We start from the raw sequence: 23252 nt of genomic DNA on the forward strand, positions 1-23252 counted from the left end.
TGAATATTATAGCACATGAAATCGATCCTATATCTGAAGCATATGGGACACGATTCATGATGTTTGACATAAAGACATGATACTAGACCAGTCTTTTGCTACAATATTTTTTTATTTGCCATGTTTTCAAAATTTAACTATGAAGAGGGATGCCGTAGTCATAATCGAATTTTGAAAATGCAATATATATTGAATTTCTTCAAGTTGAACCATTCCAACACAAAATTCATATATATTCTTGACTAAAGATGATTAAAATCTCAATCTAAGCTTTAGAGTTGAAATGAAGTATAATTTCCTCTCCCTTAATTATAGCAAAACAACTTTTCAACCCCTGCAACTTCACGAATTGAAACTTTGTTTTCTATAATTAACATTGCTAGCTTGCAATACTAATCATAATAATCATGCTCCCACTAACATGATGATTATCAGCATAACACTTATGCTCCCACTAGCTCTGACATATTTTCAGAAATCTGCTGGACTTCTGAAATTTAGATTCATACACCTTTCCGTAGATAGCTCAGCTGTGTGTCTAAGCAATTTCAAGAACTATGAAAAGGGATTCCGTAATCATAGTCTCAATTGCTTAGGCATTTTCCATTTCTCACAAGTCCATGTTAGCGTGCCGATTAACCACACGCGCTCCACTAACGACTTTTGAAAATGCAAATAACACAATTGCTATGTACGTAAAATCTACTTAGTGAAAGCGTTTCCTCACCATCATTTTCATGAATCGGAGAGAAACCTTATGACACTTAGATTTTATAATGTATGAGTTCCTATCCATGCGAATTTGTCAAAACCATAATCACAAGATAAGGTTAGTGACAAATTCAGCCTTACATGGATTAAACTTATTCAATCTTACTTTCTTGTCACCTTGGTAGCACAAGGCCCACCAATGCTTCCAAGTTGAACTTTGATAACTCACATGCAAATCCAACTTATTTGAAGTAGGTACAGAAATGAGAATTATGTCAACACGATAGGTTGCAAACCTTAAGTCGTGTGCTAGTGATAAATTACAGGTTTCACTCTTGATTAAATCTTAAAACTCTTTCAGGATCTTTAAGGCTCCCACTGTCCTCTTGACATATAAGTTTCCCAGTCAAGAACCATTCCTTGACAAAACAAATATTCAAGGGATAGTGCAGATTCTTATCAAGACTAACACTTCACACAATTGGTCTTAGTTGGTCTTTGTCTCATCCAAGACATCACAACTTACCAATCTCAAATGTACAAGAGTAGAAACATTTCACACTACATTTGATAAGTGTTTTAAACCTTACTTTATGTCACTCAATGTTACAATCTTGGAGTATGACTCTAAGAATTGTTTTGGAACGGAGTATGACTCATCTCCTTGATCTTAACCAATCCAACAATTCATGACCTCTCTTCTTAGCCATAACAATGCACTAAGACGTCCTTAGAGTATGAATTTGTGATATGGTTTCTAAATCATTAAGATGATCATAAAACTGATACTAAAGTACTCTCCCATCTTTTCAGATTTGAGAAACTTTTATCCTTCTGCCTAATTTAATTCTTCTCATTTGTTTTGCCATACATTGGAACCTTTTCATTGTTATAGAATTATACTTAACCTTATAAGTGTAATCATATTTACTAATCTTTAGTAAATCACGACAAATCAATCTTTGTGGTGGACCTTGACCAGTGCACACTCAGTGTACCTAATTCCTTAGTCCTTCAATTGACTCACATATACATGTGATCAAAGAATTAGTCTTAATTTTTCAAAGATGAAAATTCTCATTCATCATACAATACAACTTGTATGATTCCAAGTTTCTGTCCAATTGAAACTTGGGTGATGAAAAACTTTCTTCATTTGGTAAATTCAGACACTACCACAAATGAAGAATCAAATCCACTTTCGAATATTGCTATTACTGGAAACATATAAGCAACAATTTTCCACAGATGCCATTGTAAGGATATTTTTAAAATAAATAAAATTAAAACCTTTTTTTTCTTTCATTTTAAAACTTTGCGGAAAAACTTATCCTTACAATCCACATGAAAAACTTGTTGTTATCTATTCACAAGCAATATATTATAACTCCTAAGAAGTAGCTCAAGAATCCGATCTTCAAACTACGCGATAGAAATCCATCTACGCGATCAGATTCAGAATATTCTTTCTTTAAGTTTCTTTACCTTTTCTTTGATTCTTAAAACATCACCATGTGACCCAGTCACATCATGTATCAAGAATCTCAGAATAGAAACTTAGCAGAGTTAGATAGTGGACTTTACCTGAAGTAGAGTCAAACTTATCGACTTTAACATCCTTAGGTAAATTATGGCAGCTTTGCAACCAATGCCCCTTTCTTTGGCAATATAAACATATGGACCCTTTGATAATGGTACACGGGACTATCACAGACTTAGGTTTTTCTCTTTACCATTTGGTCAACCAAGTAGACTATGGCCGGTCCCTTTCCATTGGGAAGAGAATGCTTTTCTGGATTTCCTGTGTCACTATTGTCAGTGTCCATCAAGTTTTGAGGAAGTTGATCTTAAAAAATAGATAAAATCATTAAGGGTCTTGTCATAGTCTTTTTCATAGGTGTTCCAAAAGAACTCACTATATGACTTAGAAAGTGATTGAACCACCAACTTTCTCAAGACTTTGACACCCAACTCTCCCGGCTTGCCAATATGTGACTACATCTCCAAGATGTGACCACACCAAGACTTTTACTTGCCAATAGGGCTCGAGTGACTTTAAACTTTTCAAGAACTTGTGGGGTAGGGAGAATAATTGGAGGAGATAGAGGAAGTGAAGCATGATGTTGAGGAACATCATCTTTAAGAGATTTGGGAAGATCATAAATGTCTAAACCAGACATGTTTTGGGAGATATTCAAGATAGTTGATTTAAAGTCCTTAATATGACACCCAATATGAAATATTAAGGCTAGGACCCTACAAACTATTTTATAACTTAGAAGAGGTATGCCGTAATCCAAGCTATAAAATATTTGAAGGTAGGCGAATGACGATTCACCAATTTCCACCATGAAAAACGAAATAATTTATTAGGTTTTAATTGGATTTGAAATTCCTAGATCTTTTGAGATTCATTGAACTTTTCAATGGCATGTTTCAATCTCGAGTGTGCCCTCTCAAATTTTGTGACTGGGATGCCGAGGATCACAAAACAAGGTGTGAATAACCATACCAATTCACTTGGTACCCTTAATATTATCACCTAATCAATGTACCGGTTAACCACACACACTCCATTGATCTATGACAAACATTAAGTCACCCTTCGTGGTCCTTACTAGTCCAAGTTAGTGTTCCGGTTAACCACACACGCTCCACCAACGACTTGGTAAGGTACAAAGTGTGAATTCCATGGGCTAGCACCAAATTCACATTTTTCCTAAAGTAACTAAGATTGGGAATTATTAAGATTTTAGTTACTTTAGTATTTATCATTAATACTTTTAATGAAGGGAGAATTTAAAGTCATTGTCCTACCCGTTCGGCTAACGACCCTCCACCAGTCAAGCAAGCGGTGGGTGAGAGTAGACACCCATTAAGTCGCCATTTTATAGGCAACAACCTTATACCCACCTTATAGACCGGCTTCGTGAATGAGGCTTACTAACGGTAAAACGACTTGTTCTTATACATATATATAATAATTAACCATTAATGTTATAAATAGTATAAGTGTTGAATTTTAACTCTTTTAAAATTCTAAGGGCTAACTTGGAATTAAAGTGTTCATAAGAGAAAACTTTTCAAATTCCAAAACTTGAGGGCAAGTTTTGAAACTATTCAAAACTAATTAATTCCATAACTTATGTGTTTAAAGTAGCTTTAATCCAAAAACTCTTCAAGTTCCATAACTTATGGAAGACTTTAAACAAATAAAAGAATTAACTTTTCTTTATTTTTATAACTTATGGAATTAATTAAGGTTACACTTTATTTATTTATTTATTTATTAATGAAGTGACTCTTGAATTTCCATAACTTGAGGACAAGTTATGGAGTCATAAAAAAAATTCAATGACACAAGACTCTTCATTTTGTAACCATTACCAACTTTTATGAGTTTTATGAGTCTTTAATGTGACTCTTCATGTAACTTGAGGACAAGTTACACAAACACATTTTATACTCAACTCTTAGATTAAAATGGATTGAAAACAACTATTTCAATTAACTTTTCTATTAATCTAAGCAACTCATAAGAACAAGATAATTCATATCAAACTTCTTCATGTAATTAGTCTAAACCTTAAACTAATACAAAACATGAATCTATTGACAATTATCTTTAAAAATGGATTAGCATGAACATTACCACATTAAAAAACAAGTTTATAAGTTCAAAAACAACGTAGGGTAATGTTCCTAGTCCATTTCTAGCCAAAAACCTCGAAAATATGTTGTCTGGGGTCCAACTCGTCGAGTGCATGAACAAAACTCGGCGAGTTGGATGCATTTTGCCTTGGACTCGTCGAGTCCCTTCATGGACTCGACGAGTCTGCTGGGCTGACAGCATCAAAACTCGATTTTTCAGCTCCATTTGCAAGTATTACAAGAAAACAAGCCTAGGCTCTGATACCACTGTTGGGTTTTGAGCATTCTAACACTCCTAAGTGTACATGCAACCCTAAATACCTTGGATCTATGTTTTCTCTATTATACATGCAAATAAGAATATCCAAGGTATTATCCTAATCTAGCATACAAAACAATGAGTGTAACAAGATAGAATACATACCTCTTTGATGTAGAAAGTCTTCATGAAGCTTGAGTGCCTAGCCCCAATAGTGTGGAAGCCTCAAATGGAATCACAATCATCAAAACACTTAGAATAACTTGAGAGAGTTCTACACTTCATGAAATCGGCTAGCCCTTTTGTTACTCTCACTAGTGGCCGATTTTGTCAAGAATAATATCTTTATATAGTGTTACAATTAGGGTAAATCCTTAATTGTCATGGCTTTCCATTTCCTTGGATCCATGGGTTCAAATACACCATGGAGCATCCATGGACCATCCTATGGGTTTTAGCCCAACTTGATTATCCATGGAGCATTAGCCCACTATATAAGTATGGATGATTTACACAATCAACCCATATATTTAATTAGTCTTCTTTTGATCACTTAATTAATCCTAGATTAACTCTTGATCAATACTAATTAAATAATCTTATTATTCTTATTATTAATATACTAGAACTTATAATATATTAATAACCATAAGTGTCTTATTTCTCTCATTATAGTCTATCCAAGTACATGATGGTATGCAACCCAAATGGACCATGCCGGGTCGGGTCAAGTCTTACCAATTATAGTTATGGACTTAGACATTAATCCAACAAGATATAGTTATGATCTACTAGCATGTGAATTCCATTCCAAGCCCAATTAGCATGTAAATGGACCACAAGGGCCCAATAACATGTAAGAGGGTAATTTGGGCCCAATAGGCATGTAAATGGACCATAAAGGCCCAACAAACATGTAACCCATAACTCAGGCCCAAATTAACATGTAAATGGGCCACAAGACCCAATAAACGTGTCATGGAGAAGTATTTGGCTCAATATACACTTGAATGGGCCCTTAAGGCCCATTGGGCATGAAATGTGAATATTAGGGCCAATAAAATAGTTATCGATGTATTTCATCCATTTGTTATTGTTCCATTGTTTTTTTTAGCCCGAGGTTTACCAATTGATGATAAAAAGTCCTCTTTTGTAAAAACGACGTTTTGGATAATAATCCTGAAATTTTTAATTAAGCCCCAAAGTTTTGTAAAAATAATACTTTAGTCCATAATTTATAAAAATTTGTAATTTTGTCCCAAATATTTAGAAGTTCACGAATTTAATCCAAAAATTTATATTTTGACATTTCTGGCTCAGTTTAGCAGAAAATTGCATTCCCAACCTCTTGTATGTAAAAACTGTCACTTTCAGCCCAATTTTGATAAAAGTTACATTTTTGGTCCAATTTAGAAATAAATGTTATTTTCACTCCAAAATTTGATTTATTTACATTTATGATTCAAAATTTGGCCAAATAACATTTTTAATCCCAAAACTTCATTTTTTCGCAAATTTGGGGCCAAAACCTCAAAGCCCAAATGTTTGGCCCATTAAGCTCAAATTTACATTTTTGTCCCTTTGGAAAGTATGTTTATCATAAAAAATCCCTTTTTATACAAGTAGGACCTGGTTGGTCCCTATAAAAACATAAATGTCATATTTTACCCTTATCTTTTGTTTTCTTGACAATTTTTTACCCTTAAAAAGGTTTTTGTTGTAAACTTAAATATATTAAACATATAATCACTTTTGAATTGATAATATGATGTATAAAGTGTCTTAGTTCATGGCTCTTTGCTCAATGTTACTTAAAATATCGAGATTGTTAAGATCTAGCACATTTTCACAAAATAAACTAAGAAATCACACAAGACATGCATATAACACATAGATCTACACATTTTACTTGCATTCTCCCCCAAAAATCATATGAAAACCAAAAACAAGGGGGTATGAACTCACCTTTGCTTTGATGTTTCAGTTTTGAAGAAGAACTGGAAGAAGTTGATGTGATTTTGACTCTCACACGCTCCTTGAGTGGGTTTCGAACTTATGAAGTTTATAAGGTGTTAAATCATGAAATAAAGCTTCATAAGAGAGTGTTCTTAGGTTAAGGATGAAAATAAAAGACTTAAATATGATAACAACGTACCAAAGAGTGATGATCTTGATGAGAACCTCTTGAAGTATACTCTAATTCTTGAAAATTTAGAGGAAAATGTAGGAGTGTTCTTGTGAGTGTTTGAGAGATTATTGGAGAGAGATTGTAAGTGAAGTGTGTGTATCTTTGGCTGAGAATGAAAGAAGAGAGGAAGAGAGACGAGTCTTGAAGTATGTTGGGTTATACAAGTTTACATAGAAGTATGAGAGACAATTACCTTGATGTATGGTGAATAATATGGAGGTGGCACCTCCAAACTCAACCCCCCCCCCCCCCCCCCCAATTTAATTTTTTATTGTTAAATGGTGTTTGGACGAGAGTTGCATTAAGAAGGAGAAGATGATTCATTTTTGCCCAAATCTTGATCCTTACTCAAAATCATGAGGCCCATAAAGAAGTTTTCAGCCCAATGGTCTTATTAATTGGTTCACAGCCCATTGTGGAAGAAGAAAGGGTTTTTATGGTCCATTAGGGTTAATTGGAGTTGTTATGGCCCAATAAGGCCTATTAGGGTTAGAATGAAAAATTCTAGACCCAAAAGGTCCAAAATGTTATATATTTATGAATTGTGTCCATTTAGGATCCAATTAGGGTTTCTTAGCCCACAATAATTGAATTGAATGCTTATTGGTCCATTAGGCCCAATAAGGAAATCCTAGTCCAATATGGACTCAAACCGGGATATTTTTAGGGTTTTTAGACTCTTTATTGAACATGAGAGGTGGATTTAAATGAGCATTGAGTGATAATTACTTAGAATATATGTTTTACAATAGTTGAATGGTTACAAGAGAATAGAATTTCCTAGCTAGAATGCTAGTTGTGACACATACTATATTATAAACGAAGTATTTTTTCTTTCACCATATTCATTTGAAACTCGCATATATTTTTCCTTTCATCACATTCATTTGAAACTCCCATGACTTTTCAATTTCTTTCTAATAATAATTATAAGTTGGTTAATAAGGTTAAATAAATTTCAAACCTAAAGTGTAATCACATATAAACTAAATTTCAATATTAAAATAATATATTTACTTCTACTTATTAAGAGATTTTTTTTAACTTTTAACATATTATAATTAATTTATTAGTTTTAATATATTGTTGGATGTAAACCATTATCATTTTAAAGATAAAATTTTGGAACAATTTGTATAAAATACTTAAATTATTAATTTGAATATAACATTACAGATTCAACTTAAATATAAATTTTAGTTTAACTTAAACAAACCAAATAATATTTGTAAATAGTTAAAAGCGATTAATTGTAGTGTTTTTCTAATAATTATTATAAGGTGGTTAAAAAGGTTAAATAAATATCAAACCTAAAGTGTAATCATAAATATACTAAATTTCAATTTTATTATAATATATTTACTTCTATTTATAAAGTTATATCGTTAACTTTTAACATATTATACTTAATTTATTAGATTTAATCTTTTGTTGTATGTAAATCATTATTAGTTTAAAGCTACAACTTTTGAACAGTTTGAACAAAATATTTAAATTGTTATTCTAAGTATAACATTACAATGTCAGCTTAAATAAAAATTTAAGTTCCACTTAAAAAACCAAAGAATATTTTGTAGATAATTAAAAGTGATAAATTTTAGTGATAAATGTAAAAACTAAATTATAATATCAATCTAACTAAAATATTTCCTAAAAATATTTTTATAATCGTTAAAAGTTTTCAAATAAGTAGATTAAAATAACTTACAATAACAATAGTTAAAAATAACTCTATATAAATAGTTATATTGTTACCTTTAAAATCAAAAAATAATGTTCGGTGTTTTTAATAATTATAATGATAGAAATTAAAACATTAAACAAATAAATTTTAAAAAATTAATTAATAATAACAACAACTATAAATAACATTAAACCTTATATATTATTTAATTTTATTTATGTGTAACTCATTGGTAGATGTAATTCAAACGAATGAAATTATGAAGTTACAATAGGTGTATATATTATCATATAATTCAAAATAATCAATATATTATATCAATTTAGTATATACAAATTATTGTATCAAATTTAACAACAACGTTATTATTATATTAAACAAACATATATTTGTAAATACTTCAACTATATAAGTGTTTCTGCACAACGCGCGAGCATTCGCCTAGTGTGTGTATATATATATATATATATATATATATATATATATATATATATATATATATATATATATATAGTTACAAAAACAGTAGTTAAAAATAACTCTATATAAATTATTATATTGTTACCTTTAAAATCAAAAAATAATGTTCGGTGTTTTTAATAATTATAATGATATAAATTAAAACATTAAGCAGATAAATTTTAAAAAATTAATTAATAATAACAACAACTATAAATAACATTAAACCATATATTATATTTAATTTTATTTATGTGTAACTCGTTGGTAGATGTTATTCAAACAAATGAAATTATGAAGTTACAATAGATGTATATATTATCATATAATTCAAAATAATCAATATATTATATCAATTTAGTATATTAAATTTAATAACAACGTTATTGTTGCATTAAAAAACATATATTTGTAAATACTTCAACTATATAAGTGTTTCTGCGCAACGCGCGAGCGTTCACCTAGTATGTATATATATATATATATATATATATATATATATATATATATATATATATATATATATATATATATATATATATATATATATATATATATATATATATATATATATAAGAAAGTTCAACCCTAACTCCTAATAAACTCATAGAAGCCACACTCTTATTTTTAACAAACAACAACTTCGGTCATGTTTGATAGTTTCTGTCTGGGAAAGTGTTGTCCGGTAAAGTGCTGTTTGGGAAAGTTTTCTGACTGAAAAAGAAACCATGCTATTTGATTATGTATCTGATTGACTATACTGAATGATGAAAAAAATTAATAAAAAATAAAAAAATAAATTTAAAAAAAGTTATTTAAAAAAAATCCAAAAAAGAAAGAAAGAGGCGGAGTTTGGTGTATAATTGTCTTTCTAGCCCATTCAGCCAGAATAATATGATTTTGGGGCTTTCTGAGAAAGGCATATCTTACCGGGAAAGACATTTTTTTTTTTGTGCAAATCAAACAGTCTTTCCGGTCCATTCAGCCAGAAAGATCTATTTGGACCTGAAAAGATGTGTATCAAACGGGACTGAAATCATCTATCTCTTCACAGTCGCGTTGAAAACCGCGGTCATTCTCGCCGAGAACTTCTACATCATCTTTTGTGGCATCAAAAATATCTCAAGCAATGTCCATATTTCCATACGTTTCATTATAAACATTTGCTCCGTAATAGAGATCAAATTTATCATTCAAGTCAAAGTTTTCATGTATATTAGGAGTAACAATTGCATTAAAACTAACTTTCTTAAACAAAAAACAAAAAACGAGTAAAACGGGTCTAAACAATTTTTAAAACAGGATGACGTTTCATCAAACATACAAAATGTTGCAATAAAAAACTTACCATATACATTACCCATATTCATTTTATCGTTTATGCATCATTTTGATATCATTTTCCTAGGGACGGATGCAGGATTTTATAGTAGGGGTTGCACATGAGAGTTTGGGGTTGGACGGTAGTAGAAAAAATAAAAATTTCGAAAATTTTTGAAAATTTTTCCATTGCGGCCGGAAAAGTTAAGGGTTATCGGTGCCACCGTCAACCACCCCTAGGTCCGTCCCTACATTTTCCACCGTTACCGTACAATATGATTTTAAAAAGGTTTTTATGTTAGGGAGCTAAAAGAAAGTGGTGAAGTTAGAATATTTAGAGAGAGAGAGAGAGAGGGAGAGAGAGAGAGAGAGAGAGAGAGAGAGAGAGAGAGAGAGAGAGAGAGTGAGAGAGAGAGAGAGAGAGAGAGATTAAACTTAGGGACTTATATGGGAAAATAGCAAAAGAAGGTGCCAATCTTGCAACTTTTGGTAAAGCTTAGGTACCATTTTTGTATTTCACTCTAAAATATTATTAATATGCGTCTCCAATCATAGACGGATTATATGGAGTGAATAACTTTTAAAAACACTCAACAGTCAACGCTCGGTCGACGCCGTTCTCCATCTTCCATGATCAAACACAACACACAGATGGCTAATTTCCATGAAAAGAGTAACGTCTACGAATGATCGATCTGGTTTGTGCTTTTTCCTTCTGTTTGAGTACAGCTTATTGATTGCATCTAATGCTCTTCACTTCAATACCTGATTATATACTTCGATTCGTACTTTACTTTTAACCTTCCGGATGTTGGATTGTTTGATAATTTCTCATCATTTCCGTGTTGATAGCTGTGGAAATTTGCAACAGTTGAATTCTTATGGCTGATTGTATTTATATCCACTAAACTTTGACTTATGGAGTCAAAGGTAGTCATGGATTCCGCCTTTTTCACATATGATTTTGGACGCGATTGTGCAGTTGATAGCAGTAATTCAATTTCTCAATTTATCTTGTTTGTATCAAGATCTTGTCGTCGTCTCCTTCCTTAGAACTTAAAAGCAAGATTCATCATGATTTTATTTTCCTATTGTTGCAGATCCAAGTCTATACCATAACGAATTGTACCTGTAAAAGAAAGAAAGGGATTAATTAATCTATAAAGATCTCAAATGGCAGATGCTGTGGTTGAATTTCTGTTGGAGAATTTGAAGCAACTGCTACTCTACAACTCGGATGTAATATATGGAGTAAAGGGCCAAGTTGATTCTCTATACAGAGAACTCAGTTTGATGAATACATTTCTCAAAGATGCAAAAGAGAAATGTAACGAATATGAATATGTAAGAGAATTAGTGAGACAAATCAGAGATGTAGCTTACGAAGCATAAGACATCATTGACACATTTGTAGTTAACTCAGCCATGCAGAAAGAGAGAAGCACCTTCAGTAGAATCATCCACGTATTTGATTACCCCACAAAGCTTCGATCTGTTGCAAAAGATATCGAATCCATCAAGACAAAAGTGAAGGAGATTTACGACAACAAGATGTTTGGCATTGAAGCTCTTTACACTGTCGAATCTTCAAACAGAGCTTCTTGTTCATCACAAAGAAGAAAACCCATGATTGAGGAAGACAATGTTGTTGGTTTTGATGAAGAGACAAAAGAGTTAGTGAGTCGACTCACTAATATCTCCGAGTTGCTTTAAGTTGTGTCGATTGTGGGTATGGGTGGACTTGGGAAAACAACTCTTGCGAAGAAGGTGTTCTATGATCCCGCCATTGAATTTCACTTCTTTGTGCATTCTTGGGTTTATGTTTCTCAAGAATTCAACCAAAAGGAATTACTTCTTGCCATATTAACTTCAGTTGTTGATTATCCTTCTGAACAAATGTATAAACTGAATGAGGAAATGTTGGTTGAAGAAATATACAAACATTTAAATGGTCGAAGATATCTAGTTGTGCTCGATGATGTGTGGACCCCAGATGCATGGAATGATCTTAAAATGGCATTTCCAAACCAAAACTATGGAATTAGAATCCTATTAACTAGTCGTAACACAGATGTGGCTTTAATTGCAAACCCCGATAGCCTCCCACATCATTTGAAGTTTCTGAATGATGATGAAAGTTGGGAGCTGCTTTCTACAAAAGTTTTCAGAAGAGGAAGTTGTCCATTTGAGCTTGTTGAACTTGGTGAAACGATTGCTAGAAAATGCTACGGATTACCTCTTGCGATTGTGGTAGTTGTTGGGCTTTTATTGAAGAAAGATAAGACGCGTGATTTGTGGAAAAAAGATGCCGAAAGTGTTAGTTCGTATGTTGCAAGAGATCCGAAACAATGCATGAATGTATTAGCATTAAGTTATAAGCATTTACCTGATCATTTAAAGGTGTGTTTCATTTATTTCGGTGGTTTTCCTGAAGATTTCCCGATACCCGTTTGGAAACTGCTAAATTTATGGGTGGCAGAAGGGTTTATTCAACAGAAAGGTCAAGATTGTTTGGAGGATTTAGCGGAAGATTATTTGGAAGATCTTGTTGAACGCAATCTGATATTAGTTGCTAAGAGGAGATCAAATGGAAGGATTAAAACATGTCGTGTTCATGATATGTTACGCGATTTATGCCTCAAAGAAGCTTCAGAAGAAAAGTTTTTGGAAGTAATCAAAGGGCATCAAATTCTAGATTCAAATTCGCTAATAATCCCTTATCACCGACGTCTTTGTGTTCATTCACATGTCATGAACTTTATTCACTCCAGACCTTGTGGACCCTGTTGGGTATAATCTTGATGTGGAAGATTGAGTTGAATAAAAAAATAATGGGTCATAGCTTTGACCGATATGCATGGGTATCATGGAGATCATGTATGCATGTTGCGTAGAAAAGGTCCTTCATGACCTGGTTTTTAGGATGATTAGTATTTAGTTTGTTTTCTTTTTTTATCACGTGGTGTGTAAGGCCTATATAAGGCATATGTTTGTTTTCAATAAAGAAGGGGTGTAGAGTTTTAGTACTTCAGGACGCCTATATAAGGCATATGTTTGTTTTCAATAAAGAAGGGGTGTAGAGTTTTAGTACTTCTCCTGTCATTGTTTATTTAATCTCTCCTTCTTTTATCTTTGTTTGTATATAGTAAACAAACGGTTGCAGGTTTACATTCTACATTTGGTATCAGAGCCCTAGGCTCAACACGTGGGATCTTTGAAGAGGTTCTATGTGAATCTGTTGCTGTTGCGGTTCTGTGTGAGCCGAAGCTCTGTGTGAGTCGAGTTTATAATCCAAGAATCTGTGTGAAGAGAGTTTTTTTTTTAACAACAATCTGTGTGAGATTAATTTGTGTGAGAGAGAGGTTGTGTGCTGAACGAGTTCAACCAAGAAAAACTGTGTGATTGAGTGTTGTGAGAGTTGAAGGAAAGCTGTGTGCTGAATCCAAGTTCTGGGTGAACCAAGAAGAAAAGAAACCTGTGTGGTGAAGCTAACCTGTGTGGGGAAGCCAATCTGCGTGAAGAAGTTAGTCAAAGTGGAAAAGAAGATCAGAAAACAAGATTTGTGGTGCACCTACAAGTGTGTGTGGATAGTTTGAAGAAAAAAAAAGAGATCGAAAATAATTCAGATATGTGTGATCTGTGTGTGTGATCTGAATTGTTTGGTCCTGTACAAGAAGAAAGGTGAAGTAAGAGAAGATGCCAGCAACAAACCCGGGAGGTTCAAGTCAGATTGTACCCTTGAGCAATCAAAGTATCCCGCTGCAATGCCCCAAGTTAACAGCTACAAACTATACAAGTTGGTCGATTATGGTGGAGTCGATCCTACAAGCATATGGTTTATGGGAAGCGGTTGATCCGGAAACGGGAAGGGTGGTGGAAGCAAAGAAAAAACTAATGGCAAGAGCATTTGTGTTTCAAACTCTACCTGAAGATATATTGCTTCAAGTGGCTAAGCATAAGGATGCAAAAGATGTGTGGGAAGCGCTTCGTGTGCGGTATTTGGGAGCCGAAAGAGTTCAAAAGGCGAGACTGCAAACACTTAGAACCGAGCTAGAGATGTTGAAGATGAAAGAGGGTGACACGATCGATGAGTTTTCGGGGAAACTTAGTGAAATTGCATCCAAATTCAAGAGTCTTGGGTCTAGCTTGGAGGATGAGATAGTGGTAAGAAAACTACTAAATTCAGTTCCTAAGAAGTTTTTGCAGATTGTTGCATCGATTGAGCAATACTCCGAGATAGAGGACATGTCACTTGAGGAAGCTGTGGGAAGGTTGAAGGCATATGAAGAGAGAATCAAGGTTCTTGATGAAGATGATAATGACCAAAATCAAAACAAACTTTTATTGTCAAAAGAAGAATGGGAAGAGAGAACCAAACGTGGTAACTTCAATCAAGATCAATCTGGACAAGGAAGAGGTCGGGGTCAAGGAAGAGGTCGTGGCAGAGGTCGAGATGGTCGGTTCCAAAGCTATGAAGATCGAATGGAGCAAGGTATGTATCGAGACAAGAGACATATTAAATGTTATAATTGTCAAGAATATGGACATTATGCAGCTGAGTGTCCTAAGAAAGAAATAAAGGAAGAAGAAGCTAATATGATTCAAGATGATGATGAGCCAGCACTGCTTTGAGGAATCAGATTACTGTCAAGATTAGGGGGGTGATTGTTGGGTATAATCTTGATGTGGAAGATTGAGTTGAATAAAAAAATAATGGCTCATAGCTTTGACCGATATGCATGGGTATCATGGAGATCATGTATGCATGTTGCGTAGAAAAGGTCCTTCATGACCTGGTTTTTAGGATGATTAGTATTTAGTTTGTTTTCTTTTTTTATCACGTGGTGTGTAAGGCCTATATAAGGCATATGTTTGTTTTCAATAAAGAAGGGGTGTAGAGTTTTAGTATGGAGATCATGTATGCATGTTGCGTAGAAAAGGTCCTTCATGACCTGGTTTTTAGGATGATTAGTATTTAGTTTGTCATTGTTTATTTAATCTCTCCTTCTTTTATCTTTGTTTGTATATAGTAAACAAAAGGTTGCAGGTTTACATTCTACAGACCCCACGTTCGTTCTTTTCTTTGTTTTCCTTGTGAGGAAAAGGAATTATCTCGAGAACATACGTCCTTCATCCATGAATCTTTTAAATTGGTTCGAGTTATAGACATGATGTCAATAAACATTTCCCGATTCCCGATTGAAATCACACAACTCGTTTATCTTCGCTACATCGCGCTTTTTGGCAATTTTAAAGTTGTTCCTCCATCGATTTCAAAATTATGGAGTCTTCAATCTTTAATTGTTGAGACAACATCACGTGATCTTGACATTCAAGTTGACATATGGATAACGAATACTCGTTTGTACAAAGAAACATACAAACCATCTCCGCGATTTCACCCGATAGTTGCATTGAAAACATCTTAGCGAGAACTCCCAATCTTAAAAAACTTGGAATTCGTGGAAAACTTTCATTACTCATGGAGGAAAAGAGATCTAGAATTACTTGTACTCCAAGTTTGTTCGACAATTTTGCTAAGCTTGATAACCTTGAAAAATTAAAATTATTAAACGACACTTTCCCACGTCCGCCACCTTAAGGTAAACTTCGGGGTCTTCCTTCACTCTACAAATTCCCTCCAAATTTAAACAAGTTGAATTTATCAGACACTTTATTGGATTGGAAGCATATGTCTACGATAGGGATGTTGCGACATCTTCAAGTGCTTAAACTAAAGGTGTATGCATTCAAGGGAGCTGAATGGGATGCTCTTGATAGGGGTTTTTGGCTGCTTAAAGTGTTGCAAACTAGGAAGACTGATTTGGTTGTATGGAAGGCTTTGGGTCATCACTTCCCGAGACTAGAACATGTTGTTATTGAACAATGTAGCAACTTGTTGGGTATTCCTGTTGGTTTGGCAGAGGTATCTGCACTAAAGAGTTTGGAGTTGTGTCATACACCTTCTGTAGTAGATTCTGCTCGTTTAATTCAACAACAAAAGAAAATGCAACAACAAATGTTTGTCACAAGTCATGGGTTTAAGCTCGTAATTTATCCTCCCGAATAGTAGCATCAACTCCAATTTATAATACACATATAATAATAATGTAGGAATGATGAAGACTACAACTTCACGATCCATTCGTCTGTTTTACAATGTTTTGCTTCTGGTAATTTATGCATCTTGTCTTGACGATTTTTTCTATATGGTTTGATCGAGGGCCAATAAGCTTTGTTAATGTAGTTTTTATTTAGCCTTGTCATGTGTAGTAATTGTTTTATGATTGTAGTTATAATGATATGTATCGGGTTTTCAATGATGTATCAAAAAAAAAAGTATCAATTTTTATGTTACTTTATATCAAAATGTCTTTAGTTGTAGAGACTGATTCTAAGGGGGTCAGAGGTGTCCCATATCGAAGAATGTTGTTGGTGAATAATAGAAATACAAAACTAGAGGTGATACTATATTAGTATCATACAAAATGTGTGTTTGGTAACTCTAGCCGGTAATTGTTAACCGGAAGCTTTTAGATTTTATTTGTTATATAAGTGTTTGACAACCAGAAGCTTTGGAAATGTAAAAAATTACATAAAAGAGCACGTGTGTAAAAGCTTAATGTAAAACAAAAAAAAATACAATTCTAAAAATTAATTAAAAAAGATAATTAAGTCAATTTGCAAAATTATAAAAGTCATTCATATTTAAAAAAAAATAAGAATAATTAAGTCAATGTAGTCCGGATGAAGAAGGCAGTCACCTACACCATGGAAGTAGAACCCATGCTCGAAGCTTCCAAACATGGAGAGTCGCTCTACACACCTCGGTGGGCATTACATCCACCACAAGCCAACCCCCTTCATCCTTATATATCAATGGCATCATTAATCTCCAATGACATCATTAATCTACGGTATTAACCTTTTTTCCAACTTACGTTGTCAATTTGTGTGCATTCCATTGGTGATAATGGTGGACATTTTAACTACCGGAAACAAGTAGATAACGGTGGACGTGAAGATGGTGATGATGGTGGTAAATTTAGTTAAAAGAGTAATTATTATTTTTCAGAAATAACAAAATCCATGAAAAAAAATATTATACCATATCTTGGTAATTATTATATATTTTAAAAGCTCGTACTTTTGAACGGAACTTTTTATTAAAATTGAGTTTTTTGCTAAAAGTTAAATGGCGTCTACGAGAAAACTAGCTGGTGGCTAGAAGATGAAAGGTGTAGCTTTCATTTATATATGAGTATTCGACAAAAATAGATGAAAACTATTAAAGCTTATAAAACTATATAAAATGAAATATCTGAAACACATAATTAATTTTAAAAGAGGGTAAATAAGTCAATTTGCCAATTATAAAAAACCTTTTTGTTAAACGCTACTTGAAATAGCTTTTGAATTTAAAGTTTTTTGTTTTAGCTACAAGCTAAAAGCTTTCATAAGCCCGTAACCAAACACACCATAATTTGTACATGTTTTGTCTCTGTGTGTGTGTCTATATATGAAAAAATAGATGAAAACTTTTAAAACTTATAAAACAATATAAAATGAAATATCTGAAACACATAATTAATTTTAAAAAAGGGTAAATCAGTCAATTTGCCCAATTATAAAAAAGCTTTTTGTTAAATGCTACTTGAAATAGCTTTTGAATTTAAAGTTTTTTGTTTTAGCTACAAGCTAAAAGCTTTCATACGCCCATTACCAAACACACCATTTAACCACCACCTATCTTCTCACTCTCGACGCCTCCTCTCTCTCGATCTCCATATGTTTCACCATGGCTCATTCAAGTCGTCATCGCCATTCCTCCATCAACTCAACCACCACTCATGGTTCGTCTATTTTTAATCACCATTAGCCACTGATTTTCTTTTTCCTTCAACCAAATGTCACCATAATCCTCCACCTTCTCCCTCTTTGTCACCATAAACCCTTGACATCGTTGTCATCACCATGATCTTCGATGTCATCAAAATGACACCATCACAAAAACCTTCTCTTTCTCCATTATCTCTCTAAAACCTTAGCCATTATATCCACAACCACCATTGTAATTGACGAACCATTTTTCTCTTCTTTCCTATCCTTAAGGTAAAAACCCTAACTTTCTATTGTTGTTAATTTGTCTTTTGGTTTCATACGTAGGATTAAAGACATGGGCTTTGATCGGCCAAGAAAGGGCAAGTAAGATCATATATTTTATATAACACCCAAAAAAGAATCATGCTAAATTTAAACTTTTTAAAACATTTCAAAACACATGGTTATTACAAAACTTATTTTCAAACTAGAATATTGTCAAAGTATCCCATAATCAACTCATGAAATCATAAAAGGTGAGGAGTTGTACGATCATGCCTTCGCCTTCCCGCGATCATCAGAAGTACCTGTAACAATAATCGATAAATGTAAGCTCAAAGGCTTAGTGAGTTACCCCCAAAATACCAACGCCATATATATATAACCATATCATATAAACCTACAAGCAAACATATACATCATGCATAATGCGCCATCAATCTGACTGGACCGGCTTCCGGTCCTCAGTCTATCTGGACCGCTCTCCGAGCCCTCAACACGCCTGGATCGCCCTCATCGGGGCCTTCAGCCTATCCGGACCGCTCGTTGGGCCTTCGGCTTGACGAGATTTGCCCGATCCGAGCCTACAGTCTACCCGGTCCGCCCAGGGTGTCTTGGCCTACTGCACACAGCAGGACCTGCCTCAACCCTTTCCCCAAACCAATAAACATGTGCACATAAATATCATACGCTAGCATGCAATAACAGATAGTCATACAGATCTAACCGATCTCTAACATAGCAACCATCCTACAACCAGGATATCAATCTAACAGACTACTAGCATAGCAACCAGCGTAAACCAGGACGTAATCTAACATACCAACCATCCTAAACCAGGATGTAAATCATAAAGGGTCGACCTTGGTGCCGTAGACCCTATTGATATAGTGATGAGAACTCACCTCACGATGTCACATTGAAGTGATAGGATCAAACTCTCGAATCACCAACACGAACTCCACCACCTATAATCACCATAAAAACCTTTTTTCCATAAATTTCCAATTTACCAAAATACCCCCAGAGGCCAACTAGTGAACCCTTGGTCAAAGTCAACAGTCCATGCTGACGCGACTCGTCGAGTGCAGTTCACCGACTAGTCGAGTCCTTCCTGAACTCAAGAAGTCGTGAAATCCTTGGTTGAATCGAAGAGTTTCCCTATAACTCGATGAGTTTCCCTATAACTCGTCAAGTTCGTACGTGTCCAAAGGTTGGGAAAACCCTAGCCGACTCACTGAGTTATTCGACTAACTCGTCGAGCCCAAGGCAATCTCCATTGGACTCGTCGAGTTCATGACCATCTTCATATGACTCGAAGAGTCGACCTTGCGAAACATGGAAAGTGTTGTGGATCTAACTAAGCTCCTCTGGTAACTCTAGCCTGTAAGCCACCTTGCCAGCTCTAGCAATGATCCTGAACGGTCCGATGTAACGGGGACCTAATTTCCCCCTCTTACTGAAGCGGATCACACCCTTCCAGGGTGAGACTTTCAGGAGTACCCTATCGCCTACCTGAAACTCCAACTCAGATCAACGTTTGTCAGCGTAACTCTTTTGTCGACACTTGGCAGTCTACAGTCGCTGCCTAATCTGATGAATCTTCTCGGTAGTCTACAAGACTACCTCTGTCTGTCCCATCACCCTGTGTCCGACCTCACCCCAACAAACTGGGGTGCGACATCTCCGTCCATACAACAGATCGAAAGGCGGGGCGCCAATGCTGGAATGATAGCTGTTGTTGTAGGTGAACTCTGCAAGCGGTAGGTGGGAATCCCAACTCTTACCGAAGTCAATGACGCACACCCTCAACATATCCTCGAGGGTCTGAATGGTACGCTCGCTCTAACTCTCTGTCTGCGGATGGAACATTGTGCTAAAGTGCAACCGTGTGCCCAGCACCTTGTGTAACTTCTACCAGAAAGGAGAGGTAAACCTAACATCCTGATCGGAGACAATGGAGACCGGAACCCCATGGCGAGCCACGATCTCGCAGACGTACACGTCGGCTAACTTCTTGTCACACCCCCGAACCAGACGGCGGAAACGTCCGGGGGCTGTTGTGACTCAATTGAATACCATCACAATGAATATACATGAAACATAACATCATACATCACCAAGCATTGGAATACTACAACTGGTAGTGTTTACATCCGTTACATTGTTTCAAAATATTACATTCCCCAAAATACATTGTTCATTGTTACTTAAACAACCGCAAAACAATCATAGAGTACAGTCCTTTCTTCACTTATCTGTTACCTGAGAATACAAGTATTTTGGAAAACGTCAACATATGAAATGTTGGTGAGTTCATAAGTAATGTTTAAAATCCAATGTTGGTATTACTTTGAAAACCACCAGAAAATCCGATATTTTATGAAAATAGTATAGCGTAAAAAAAATATGTGAAGATCCGTGAGTATGCTTGTTTGTTTTCTATATGTGTAAGCGTACGAGTTGTGAAATTCGGCATATAGTTCGTAAGTGTACTAGTTGAAAACCCTAGGAAAACCCGACGTTTTCCTATCACTTTGCTTTACTTAGTTTATGTGTTGTTATTTCGTTACGTTAGAGGTGTTCGTTGAGCTCCGGAGGCATTGAGTATACAGAGGGTGGTGAATTTTTGTAACGTACGTTAATGAAAACGTCCAGTTGACAACCGTACTAGCGATCCCTTAGGCATCACTCGCACTTATTCACACAACTCAATCCTCCCGGACTTGTGTAGTCCCACGACCGATGAGAAAAAAATGAAGGTGCGAAATCCTCGGTATTTCCCTACGTCGTTCAAGACCATTGCAATTGCGAAGGGCCCGAAGCCCATCCCGCAATCGTGAGTTCCCGACTTTACTAGCAGCACCGAAGGACCCTTGGGGACCAGCAACACGTTTTCCATTGAAAGTCCTTTTACACGCGGTTAAGTCGTATTAGACCCAACTACATGTAAGCAAGTATCCTTTGGGCCTAAAGATCATGTCATTGGGCTAGCTAGGCTCAACAAGCATGATTTGCAACTTTTGGGCCTAAGGAGTGTACGTCGACGTATTGAGTAATTTCCACAAGAGTATAGAGTTCCGAGAGTTCCATATGTGTATTGAGCGTTGTAGTGTTAGTAGTTTTGGATTTGTTATTGATTCGAGACCGAATCAATTCGTTTGATAACGATTGTTGGTGACATTGTATATTGTAATTCATCAAGAGTCGTAGTGTCAGTCTTTGTTCACAACGAGTGTATTGAATTATCATTGAAAATTTTCTGTTTACAATCCCTCTTTATTTTGTAAATTTACTTTTTCACCCCTTTAGGTGAATTTATTTCCGGTTTAGTCCTTAAACTATTTTTCTTGACATTTTAACACCAAAAATCATTGAAATTAATATTTTTCAGCATATTTTTCATTGAAAACAGTTTAAGTCCCTGAAATTAAAGTTTTCTCGGTTATAACCCTCGTTTTTCGCAGTTTTTACAATTTTGGCCCCAATTGGAAAATTTTTGCAACTTTGGTCCTTTTTAAATTTGAAAAGCATTTTAAACCTTTGAAAAGTACTTGTAACATTATTAGTCCACTGTTTTACAGAAAGACACAGTTTTGGCCCTCCAAAACAGAAAATTTCGCATAATGGGCCCTATTGGGCTGAAATTGTCATTTTTAGCCCATTAAGCTTGAAATTTATGTTTTTAATCCTCCAAAAGAGTATATTTTCAGAAAATACATTATGGGGACTGTTTTGACTCATCTCACCCATCAGATTTCGAAATATTTCATTTTAGGCCCTTCAACTTTGTATTTTTAACATTTTATGTCAAAAAAGTGAGTTTTTAGCCCAAAGTAAGTGTTGTTAAGCCACTTAGCTATTTTTCTTAGTATACTTTGTATGTAGTAGTATATTTTATGCTAGTATAATTTAACATAAAATATATCTCGGTTTTTAGTGATTCATAACTAGATCTAGCATCATAATCATACAAAACATACATATAAGCATAGAAATCATACAAAGCATACACATAATGATAGATCTACACCTTTGCTTGTATTCTCCCCCACAAAACTTATAAAAACCGAAAACAAGGGGGTATGAAGCTCACCTTTGGATGTTGATTCGGTTTTTGAAGAAAGGATGGAAGAAAGCTTGGTGATTTTTGACCCTAGCCCCCTTGATGAAGTTTTCGAGTTTATGGAGTTTTCTAGAATGCAAGATCACAATTTTTTGCATGGATTAGGAAGAGGTTTTGATAAAACAAACAATCTAAGTCATAGATCCAAGCATAAACTTACCTTAGATGAAGATTTTGTGGAAATATCCTCTTGAAAGCCTCCTAATTTTCGAGATTTTTGTGTGGAGAGGAAAGAGGATTTCTTGAGTAATCTAGAGAGAGTTTGTGAGGTGTGTGTGTGTGTGTGTTACTCATGGCCGAACAAGAAGAGGGAAGGAGAGAGATAGAGTTGCATGGAGAAATGAGATGGCATGGAGGTTTGGAGGGTAATGCATGGATAACCACCATATAATAAAGAGGTGGCATGCATTAGTCAACCCTTCCTCTTCTCTTCTTGGATTTGGGCCTTGGGCCGAGAATTTGGATGGAAACGGAAAGATTTGGGCTTTAAAGCTCTCAAGCCTATATAGAAGTTAAGTTGGATGAGTTTTGATCTAAAAGAAATATAATATGATCTTCACACTTGGTTGGGCTAGTTTAAGTTAATCATGGTTCAAAACTTTTAATTTATTTCATTCTAGGCCCAATATGGCCCAAAATGTTGAAATAAATTAATGTGGGTCCAATTAGAGCCCATGATAGTCAAATTGGAAGTTTATTGGTCCATTTGGGTCCAATAAGGAAGTCCTAGTCCAAAATGGACTTAAACGAGGAC

At 34.7% G+C, this 23252-nt stretch overlaps 1 pseudogene across 1 annotated transcript; it reads left to right on the forward strand.

Moving 5' to 3' along the window:
• The first annotated feature begins 10843 nt into the window (after positions 1–10843).
• On the forward strand, positions 10844–16504 carry LOC145037794 (putative late blight resistance protein homolog R1B-14; annotated as a pseudogene). Its single transcript, XR_013678996.1, has 3 exons — positions 10844–10970; positions 11373–13057; positions 15313–16504. The product of XR_013678996.1 is annotated as a putative late blight resistance protein homolog R1B-14 (transcript).
• Positions 16505–23252: the final 6748 nt, after the last annotated feature.

Source organism: Lactuca saligna, chromosome 3 (assembly GCF_052625555.1).
Source record: "Lactuca saligna cultivar CGN05327 chromosome 3, ASM5262555v1, whole genome shotgun sequence".
Taxonomy (NCBI): Eukaryota; Viridiplantae; Streptophyta; class Magnoliopsida; order Asterales; family Asteraceae; genus Lactuca; species Lactuca saligna.